The sequence below is a fragment of the Camarhynchus parvulus genome, chromosome 2, assembly GCF_901933205.1.
Source record: "Camarhynchus parvulus chromosome 2, STF_HiC, whole genome shotgun sequence".
Taxonomy (NCBI): domain Eukaryota; kingdom Metazoa; phylum Chordata; class Aves; order Passeriformes; family Thraupidae; genus Camarhynchus; species Camarhynchus parvulus.
Window position 1 is genome coordinate 24,610,591 of NC_044572.1, and position 10,848 is coordinate 24,621,438.

Genomic DNA, 10,848 nt, shown 5'->3' on the forward strand with positions numbered 1-10,848 from the left:
GTTAGACCCTTACAGTTTGTTCAGTTGTGTATGGGACACAGAACCATCTGCTTTTGCTAACCTTAATAATTTACTAACACACAAACCACCACGAGAAGCAAAGTCTCTCTTCTCTGAGACCATTTAGAAGACTGCTGAAAACCTTAAATACACTGCAATTCCAACAGCCATGTTTTTGTAGTTGGGAAGGTGCATGAGAGAACCCACAGAGGACCATGAAGACAACAGCAAAAGCATGTAATGCAAGAGGTGAGATGGCCAGACAGAACCCCCAAAGAGTGGCATGAAGAAAATATCCAGAATAAAGTCCCTGTAACCTGAAGAAAGCACCACTCCAAAGATTAGCAGCTGAGAGTCTGAAGGCAGCTCCAAATAGTGCAAAGGGGAATAAGCACTAAAATCTGTTTCTAAAGATTCTTTTTTTGTTCCTGCTTGCAATGAACTGATTAAGGAAAATAGGGCAAATAGCAAAACATGATCTTGGGTGCAGCTGCTATGTGCCTGCAGCTGTGTGCTGAATTAGTAAAAATTTCATAATTTCCATTATGAAATTTAACCCATTTTTTCTTCACTGAGTAAAACATACTGTAGGTAAATACCTGCATTTACTCATTGGACCATGATGATTCTTAAAATATTATTATTATAAGCACTTTTTTTACCATTTCAAAATAAGTTTGTTGTTGTAAAACCAGTAATTCAATATTTGAAAACAGTAAAGGCTTTCTTTCTTTGTATAGATTAACTACAAGACAGGAAGTTCCTACAAGGACTGAAAAGCTAAAATTTCACCCCTCAGGTTATGCAATTCACTAGAAGGATGCAAAGGTTATTGCTAGGATAGGGAAGTGGAACTTTGTTGCCTGGGGAGAAAAAAAACCCAAAGTACAACTAAAAGAGCACTTGAGTTTAGAAAGGAAACTACGCTTAGCAAACACTGTCTCCTTTTGTTGTCTTCTGATTCCTCCTTTGCTCACTGTGATCTATTCCATGGCATGTCCTTCTAGGCACAGAACACCTTCTTTCTATCAGCTCACTGATAACATCCAAATTACGTGTTTTCAGATCTTTGCTCCCAAAACAGCCTCATTTGGAAATTAAACCTGAAAAAATACATAGTGTTTACCTCACAAATTCCAACCTCATTAGCTGTGGACAGATATTCAGTCTGCTTTGCAGGTTTTCAACTTATCAGAACGTATTGCATGATCAAGTATTTTGCTTATGCTACGTACAATATTGAAGAAACTGTCTTTCAAAGATCATAGCTGCAAAGAAGAGATAAAGGGCAGACAGGGCAGAGAGCCTTAATATTGTCTAGTTTTGGGAATATAAGATGTTGAAAAAACTTCTGGTAAACTGATCTTAATTATTTTTCAGAATACTCTGCCTCCCTATAAGCATTATCTTTGGAGAATTTCATTATCAGCAGCAATACATGTAGAGCATTAGCATAAATTAGCTGCAATAATAGATTAATGTTTACATTTGTAACAAGAAAGAATCTTGCAAGGAAAGGAAAACAACTGAAGTAACTAAGTGAAAGGCAAAATTTGCAGCAAGCCCTAGCTGTACTGAGTCAGAACAGAATTGCTGGGGAAGCTCTGTAGAGCATGGTGGAGAGAAAACTGACGTGTAGTGCTTGGTTGTGACACAACTGTGCAAACCAAAGTACTGCAGCATCCAGACCATTTTCCTCCCTGGCATCTGCAGGACTGATGACCCTCACTTCTTATCAGCTTCTCTTACACCATCCCCCCAGGAAATGGACAGAGATTAAAAGGCTCCTATCAGCTTCAAATTGTATCTCACTTCTGATGTCTCCAGTGCAAATATTCCTTTTTGTATCCATGCAGTTTCCTGTTACAGCAGGCTCAGCTGGCAGCACACTGGGTTCTCTGTAGCATGTGCTTTTGCATTAATATGGCCTAAGTAAGTAAAAACTAGAGGCAAGGAGAACACCATCAAAGGGACCAACACTGAGCAAAAAGAAAATCAAACACTATAGCATGGTTCTAGAAGGGGCAGTTGTAACAGCACAGCCCTGCAGGGAGAAACACTAGCCACTGGCAATTATCTTCAGTATCTGAGTTTATCAGTCTAAAATGTGAATTCTGTGCTACAGACAAATATCCTTTAATACAGGTGAGTGACAAAACAACATTAACAGACAACATATCTACACTACGACCACTCAGGTTTAAGTTGAAGCTTTTGACATGACTTTTGATTCATCTTCTTGTAGGGGTTTCAGAGAGGATCTCCTAGAATCTGCCTTCCTACCACCCTCTTGATGCAGTGTTTTACAGTATTAGAATCATGTATCCAATTGCAATGAGATATTAGCAAGCTTAAATAAAGCTATTAGACATGAAAACAGAAGTAACCCCTAATTCATTTAGCTTTACTTGTGCCTCATTCTGAGCTCATTGGAAATCCACCATTTTACTATAGGGCTCCTCCATGAATCTCAGATGTGTAATGAAGGCAATCTACAGTGCATAAACAAAGAAATTACTGCATGTCTATATTCTAAGGCTGGAATACATTTGTCCTTTCCTGGAAAACATGTGGTTGGATATTACATGAGCAAAATTTCCTACACATGAATCCATGCTTACGTATACACTCCAACTACTTAGGAAATGATGATTCTCATTAAGGCAAATATAACTATCAAAACAAACAAATAGATCATTTGAATATTATTTTGAACACAAGCATTTGAAATACATAAAATAAAGTCCGATAATTATTATCAATATCTTAATGTGTTCAAGCTACAGAAACTGGACCTTCAGGTGAAATGAAACTTTTCCCAAATGCCAATTCTGAAGACACAGTCAAACAGCAGAGCAGTTCTCCAGCATTTTCCCAGGCATTGTGCACCACCTACTGCCTCACATACTAACTACCAGCCCCTGAAGACTGTTTTTCTAGGGCTTTTATTCCCAAATTCACTGTCATTCACAGAATCACAAAATATTCTGAGTTGGAAGGGATCTTCAAGGACCACCTAGTCCAACTCTTATGTAAATGGCCCATAGAGGTAGCAAACCCACAACCACGGTGTTATTGGGACCATGCTCTAAGCAACTGAGCTAATCTCAGGGTTGTATCTGTCAGAATCTTCTGTGCCAAGACTATCCTACAGGCTATTTCTTCAAAACATCAGTATCAGAACTCACCTTACATATGCACTAACATATGAGAAGAACACTCATCCAAACAGGAAAGATCTTGGAGCAAACTCCAGGCTCACTCAGGGAACAAAAATAGAAAATAATGAAATTTACTCTTTTAGTTGTTAGGTTTTGTCAATTTGAAATTATCTTCTCTATATAGCAGTATAAAGGACAGGGTTTTTTCTTCATGAAATCTTTCCTCCATTATGACTGTCAGTTTTTCTGTTTTTCAATTTTATCCAAAGGGATTTACCACTACTTTTTGGTTAAGGTATTTAACATCTCAAGGCGTAAGTCTCTGCTCCCAGTATATCCCAGTACAGTCTCTACAACAGTGTGACAAGAGGAGTCACCCAAAAACAGTCTGATGTAATTTGGAGAAAATGCTTTTCATTACTCTTTCTAGTTAATAATGAGCTACCTTCTCATTTATTTAAATTTTCAGCGTTTAACAGGGAATAAGACTAATTCCTCAGTTTGAAAGAACATCCATTTCTATTATGGCTGTCTGTACCTGCCTCTATACCACATTTGCTTTGCTACAGTCATCTAAAACCTCAGTTCCTACAGAAGCTGCCCATAGCCAAAATTATTTGTTCCCCAGATTCTGCAATGAGATCCAAAGGACCTCTGCTTATTCTTCTCACACCCATGAAGAGCATCTGTCTTACAGTAGACAAAAAGTAGAATTACATTTTACTTCATTTCTCTCACCTACTTTAACTCTCATATGGATACAAGAGACACATTAGGTACAATAGATACAGACAGATACAAGAGGTCCTTTGAACTTTTTCAGTTCCCTATGTGATTGTGGAGTACAGTTTCAAATACTTTATGTCATATTTTTCCTATAACTCTCAGTTAGTACTCTCCAATTTTCTGGAGAGATTAAGAGCTAAGGTTAAGAATTAACCCTGTGCAGGATGAGCTGGTGGTTTGTGCCTACAGTTGACAGTGTCCTTGTCTGGCTCCAGGTGAGAGGACCAAGCCTTTCAACTCCCTCCTCCAGTGGAGGGATGCCCTCAGCCACTTTGGGAGGATGAGCACTTTGATTCTCCTGGAGATTCAGGATCTACAGTCCTACCCCCCACTCACCCCCCTCCCAAGTTAACCATTAAATATGTATTTTGACAAGCACATCCAAGAGTAAACAATATCGCTTCTTATCGCTTTAAGGCAGCATTTCTCTTGCCCTATATACAATATTATCATCTCTACAGCTTTTACTGTTGTCTGTACATCAGGGTCTTATACATCTCTTTGTAATAATAAGACTTGGGTATCCATTCCAGGTATGACACCCTGATAATAAAATTATGGGCCAAGGACACACCTGTGGATTAACTGAGTTTCTCTCACACCTTCTTTCTTGGTCCATAGTAATGTTCTTACATTCTACTTATTCTCTGCTGCAGAAGCTTAGTCTAAAAATCTATTCTCTATGTTAACTCTACATAAATACTGTGGAAATTTCATATGTAACAACTCAGTAGCTGTTTTCTGTGGGCTTTGTGTGAAAACTCCTTTACCTCTTTTCCTCTCACTTGAAAATGCACTGCCCAGACACACTATAGAGACTACTTGAATTGATTTCTACTGACTCCTTCATCTGTTTCTTACTATACTTATGAAGTTTAATAGATTTTTTTTTAAACTCACAGCCTTTTACAACCTGAAACTCTGAAATTTAGGACAGCATGGCTCCTAAAAAAATAAAAGTTTTAAATTAATATTTTATATGATCTGGATCTACTGTGTTGAAAACCAACTGGGATTTGTATTCCATTTCCAAGTTGCTTTGCATGTACCAAGAAAACAGGTCTGTGGAAACAGAGGTCTGTGAGACAAGCGTAGGCTCATAAAACAGAATCATAGAATCATTGAATTTTAAAGGGTGGGAGTGGACCTGAAAGTTCATCTAGTCTTGACCATGCCTGGCAGGAGCTCCTCCCTCTTCACCAGATTGCTCAAGGCCTTATCCAACTTGGCTTTGAACATGGCCAGAGTTGGAGTACCACAATCTTCCTAAGCAATATGTTCCAGTGTGTAACTACCTTCACAGTAGAAAATTTCTTCCTAATATCTAACCTGAATTCTCCCACTTTCAATTTGTACCCATTACTCCTCGTCCTATCACTACGGCTCCTGAAAAAGAGTCCACAAGAAAGATGCTGAAGGATAAGGGGCTCCAGTGGATTCACTGCATATGGATTTGTTCTGGTTTTGGGCTTTAGAGAAAGCCATACACTGTTAGTTAAACCTTTCAGTTCAAGTATTTTTAAAGCATAAGAAAAAACAACACAACAAAGATTTAGATCTACCTGCCAGTCATCTAGCAATTATTAAAGTGTGCTATGCACAGGAGATATAAATCTAGGGGCAAAAAACAACAGCTCTCCTGTAGATTCCAACTCACCAGTTACACAAAATTGCTGGAAATAGCACAACTTTTCAGTTATCTGTTAATTCCTAAATGACAAATCTTTGCTAAGCCTGAGGTGCACAGTCCACAGTCCACGTTGATATTTTGTATATATGTGTTTACATTTCAACATCATAAAATAATACAGATCCTTTACAGCTCACAAACAACACAACAGAGCTCCATACAGACAAACAGATTTGAGAGGATAGGGAACATTGCAATGTTCACATAAAATGAAACTATTTCTATGCAATTTCATTTTGAAATAATGATGCATGGAAATATTTTAGTCTGTTAATCCATTGCTTCATACTTCAGCAAACAAGGGTTTCAGTGAACCTGAGGCTTAAGAGAGAATTCCAAATTTCTAAAATTTCACTGAATGGCTAGGTTTGGAAAGCGCATTAAGATCATCTGGTTCCAAACCCCTGCCATGGCAGAGGAAAAGCAGAAACACGTCCCTGGGTGGGCTTGAACCACCAACCTTTCGGTTAACAGCCGAACGCGCTTACCTATTGCGCCACAGAGACTTCCATGGCACTGAAATCTTCATAAGAAAAAATAATTTCCCTACCCAAAATAAATTTTTGTTCCTAAAATCATCAATTTCAAGTAGCAGGGATTTGGTGCAGAGATGCTAAAAGAGAACATGGTCATCACAGTGCATCTGTATTGCTGGCAGCCAGAAGGAAAGGCTTATAATGCTGCACAAATACAGCAAAGCTTGCACTGTGACTGTGTAGGCTTCCAAAGGCTGCCCTATAAATATAAAGAATTCTGAATTTTAAGAAGGCACAACTGGGAGCACAAGGGAGAACCATGAAAAAGGAAACAATATGAAACAAAGTCTTCATGGAAAGAGAATAACTCAATTTGAAAGCAACCAACAGTGACTGCCATTTTTCCTCAACCAGGAGTCAAGTAAAGAGAGGGGGAGAAATAGAAAAACTTACACCTGCATACCAAAAAAATCATCAAAACCAAACATTCTTAACCCATTACTTTGATGGATACAAAGCTTTGAGGATAAAAATGCAAGCAGCTGAAAGAAACATAATTTGTATTAGTGAGCTGAGCTGGGTCCCAGCCCCTTTCTCAGGACTGTGTAGCTGCACAGCAATGACACTCCCCATGAGGCAAAAAGGTGTGGCCCCCTGACTGTCCTTAATTAAAGGGGACAGATGACTAAAATATTTGCTTTCTGCCCATTTCCCTTCCCTGTCTTCATCTGATCCATCTTTGTTTCAGACCCACAGAAGCCTGAAAGGAAAACACTATTAAGCCTCATGTTATACAACAGCAGATGTATTTATCTCTTAGTGATAAAGCGAAATATGGCCTTTGTACATGTGATTTCAAAATTACTTCACTTAATATCAGTCTGATTTTAGTAAAGACTATTGAGAAACCATTTTTATAACCGTTACAAAATTAGAATTCTCTAAAAGCAGTAATTGCTGATAGAATTTCCAGGATCTTACAGGTTTGAGGGCATATTTCTTTCAGCATTTAGCTACAAATTCAGTACTCAGGCTACACTGGGTGATTGAACAAGTTCACTGAGAAAAAGATTTCTTACACTTTGTTCTCCCTCTTCATTAATGCAATCAAATATTTGCAATAGGTGACTACCATGCATACATATGCCACATGGAAACTTGATTCTTAGGGAAAAATTGATTATCACTATGAGGCTGAAAACCCAGCAATTAAAATGTCTGATGCCATCATTTGGCAGGTACCCAAAAGCTGCCCAGGCAAAAGCTGTATAACTGAAAATACTACACCCCCCAGGAATCCATTTGAAACATAGCTTTGTTTCTGAAATAACAATTTGACCAGAGCAATCTGGCAATGCTGCACCATTTAAATTAAGAAGTGATATGGTTTGGGGTATGGCAGATCCTACTAAAAAAATTAATTAGTCAACACTTAATATGTAAGTTAATGTAGGGAATATTTTACTTATTATATAACAAAGAGAATGTTTCTTATGAACATGTGATCATTTCCCTTACGAATCTTCAAGATTAGAGGTAAGTGAGAATTTTTTTCTGGCTCTGGCGTTTATATTCCTTGCTACATTATCCTCTTATACACAAACTCAGAGGGGAAAATATCACATGAGAATGCCCTACTATTCCTCTGAGAATACTTAAATGTCAGGTCTCTGTTACATCTGATTTTATACTACAGTAGCCACTTCATCTTCTTACATGCTCCCAGTCCTTGTGATTACATTGTGCCTTTGCCTGAGGACAGTAGCTCCAACTTGAGAAGCTACAGATGGCTGTAATACTGAATACAGGAAAAAAGGACATCTCCTGCCAAGTCCGTTTATCAGCAAACTCATATGTGCATGCCAGGTTTGACCCATGCCTCAAAGTTCTCCTTCCATTTATGCTGAACCTGCCAAGAAAGGTCAGGAAGCATTAAAAGAAGAATTACCTCATCTAAATTATATCTGTGTAAATGACATCTGTCCAATTTAAATTTGTTTTCTAAATTGAACAGAAAGTCACCATTCTTCATGGTAAATCATTCACCTTGTTCTAACTTACAAGTAAATTACCACCTTACTTGCTCTCTCAATTCTGCAGAGGGAGGGCATTAGTTTAAAATAGATTGGTTCTCTGTGAGTGAGTGGAATTAGGTGGGATGAACCCCTTCATTCCTGACTGTTATTAGATTGATTCATAGAGGAAATAGAGCAGCCAAAAACCCCAGTAATGACAGCATCAGTCATTAGTGACCATAGAAAACACCACAGCTTCTTATGAAAATAATTAAACCAGTTAACCCAAAGCTACCCCTGTAGAAAAAGCATATTTGAAATTCTTCCAGAGGCATTTTACTTTTAATATTCATACACATTATCCCACATGCACAGCAGTGTCATATCTCCTCTGCCTCTCAAAGGAAACACTTTTCTGTTCTCTGGGTCTTCTCTCTGTGGCTGCTCTAAATGCTCCCCTCCCACTGATGGTCCTTGATGCTTCCAGCAGAGCAAGCAGAAAGCCAATAGGAAGCTGTAGCATTTGCAAACCAAAAGCTGAGGTTTGACTGATCAGAAGGGCTAGCAGCCTTCTGGTTTACTTTCAGCACACTAAGTTGATCAGCCAACAGGAAAATAAAGATGGTGCACAATTTACAAAGCTGCTTCTAGCTAATAATAGTTCATGTCTAGAGTTAGTTTTATAGGGTACTTTGCAATCCCTAATTAGCCTTTTCTATCAAGCCTTTTATACACAGTGGTTTTGGTGTGAATTACTTAGATATATGTCAGGATGCCAAATTCGATTAGCTTATGAAAAACAGGAAGGAACGTGTTAGAAGAGAGACCACATGCATGCAAACCACTTCCTAACTCACAGCACTTAAGCCAAAAGCTTCTGAACGAATGAAGGGGATCTCAATTATCAAACTCCTAAGCAATGTCTCCAAAGAAGCATGGAAGCAAAAGCAGATGTCTTGCTCACACCCATATAAATATTTAATGTACACAGGGGGATTATCTTAATTAAGATACTCAACCTGCAACAGTATCAGCATGTATTGATACAGTCCTAAAATAACACAGTTGAAATCCACACATGGAGTTGTCAGGAATTACTAAAGATCAGTATTAGGTCTTCATGGCAAGTGAGGAATGCCCAGGGACTCCCAGCAGCAGGCAGCAGATCTGAAAGAACCCTCCAAAGGCTGCAGGACAGAATTACTATTTCTAAGGGTTGTAATTTTCTGAGAGATATATAAACAGAAGTATGGTGGTTTGATAGCATTTTAGTTCCTGCTGCTCTTTTAGAGAAAGATTATTTAGCTGAAAATCCCTGAAATTCTCCAGGGACAACCTTGTTGTGGAGACTTGCATCCATTTTTTGCTTTTGAGAATAAAATAATAAATTAAATTTCCCTGCATAAGAATTGTACCCACTCTAACTGAGAAGCTGAGTCAACATCCCAAGAGCTCTGGCAGAACCCCATGCTTTCTGCATCTACACTGCTTATAGTAACAGCAGCAATCTGGGTAAGTTTTGAGGAGCTGCACTCATGGTCATAAATGGACCTTGCAGACTTGCCCCATAGCCCTCAAACTTAACATACTTACATTGCAGAATGAGACAGGCTGAAGTAAATATGTTTTGGTTGGATGAAGTTACTTGTTCATGAACAAATGTTATATAAACAGATGAACAAGAGTATCTGTGGTCCTCAATGACTGCAGGAAAGATATAATTCATAAGACTGTAAAGAATCATTAATGAGCAACAATGCAAAAAGCTACAAAATATTCTAGCTAGAGAATATGTTTAAAAGTGTTTAAGTTGCTTCTTAAAGTGTAAAATGCATGTGAAATTAAGACAAAGAAACTCGAGCACTAACAGGAATATTTTAACAATTTAAACAAACTTTAACAATAAAGTTTGTTCACAGTAAGAAGGCTTTGAAAATTCCTGGCTTTTTGAATGAGGCATGAGAAAAAAATAATGCATCAATGAGAATTTTTCATTCATGGAGTAAAAGAATCCCTACTACAACCAAAACTGGGGAGTTGGTTAGTCCAGATTTTTGTTGTTGTCATTGTTTTAGTTTGGTTTTGCTGATGTTTTTCTGGAAAAACATAACCAAGAAACTACCTGTCTGTATAATTGGTATCATTTTTCTCTCTCTTTCCTTGAGAGAATAAACTTGAGCGCTTTAAAATAGTGAAGTGCTTTTATTATTTAAAAAGAATACTGAAAAAGTTAATGAATCAACAGACAGACTTGAATAGAAAAGAAGTATAGTCTATACATGTTGGCAGATAGTAAAGACATTGGTTGGATAGAAATGGGACATATGGTAACAGCACACATCAGAATAATACTTAGAACTCAAATTTTGTACGTACATAACATTATGTGACAACATACTGTACACATTTCCTAAGTTTTAAATTTGTTTATACAGTTTATATATGGTCACTTTATTTTGTGGAAATATCTTTTCTGTGACGGCCTGCCCTGCTCTGGCCTGCAGGGTTTAGTGGCAGCTTCCCAGCGCCACCACTGAGGAGGGACTGCATTCGGAGCCCAGATTTCCTGCCCAACTCAGGTAGCTAGCTGTGGAGGAGCAGAATTTTCCTCTTGTACATCTTAGCAAGGTTTGATTTCAGCAGTCATTTCATGCGTCCCCCAAACCCAGGTAAATCTGTGGGGGTCAGCCTCTTCTCCCAGGCAAATAGCCATAGGATGA

The 10,848-nt window shown here is 38.2% G+C and overlaps 1 non-coding gene across 1 annotated transcript; it reads right to left on the bottom strand.

The window, feature by feature from the left end:
* Positions 1–6,069: 6,069 nt before the first annotated feature.
* Positions 6,070–6,143, bottom strand: TRNAN-GUU. Its single transcript has one exon. It is a non-coding gene; the product is annotated as a tRNA-Asn (tRNA).
* Positions 6,144–10,848: the final 4,705 nt, after the last annotated feature.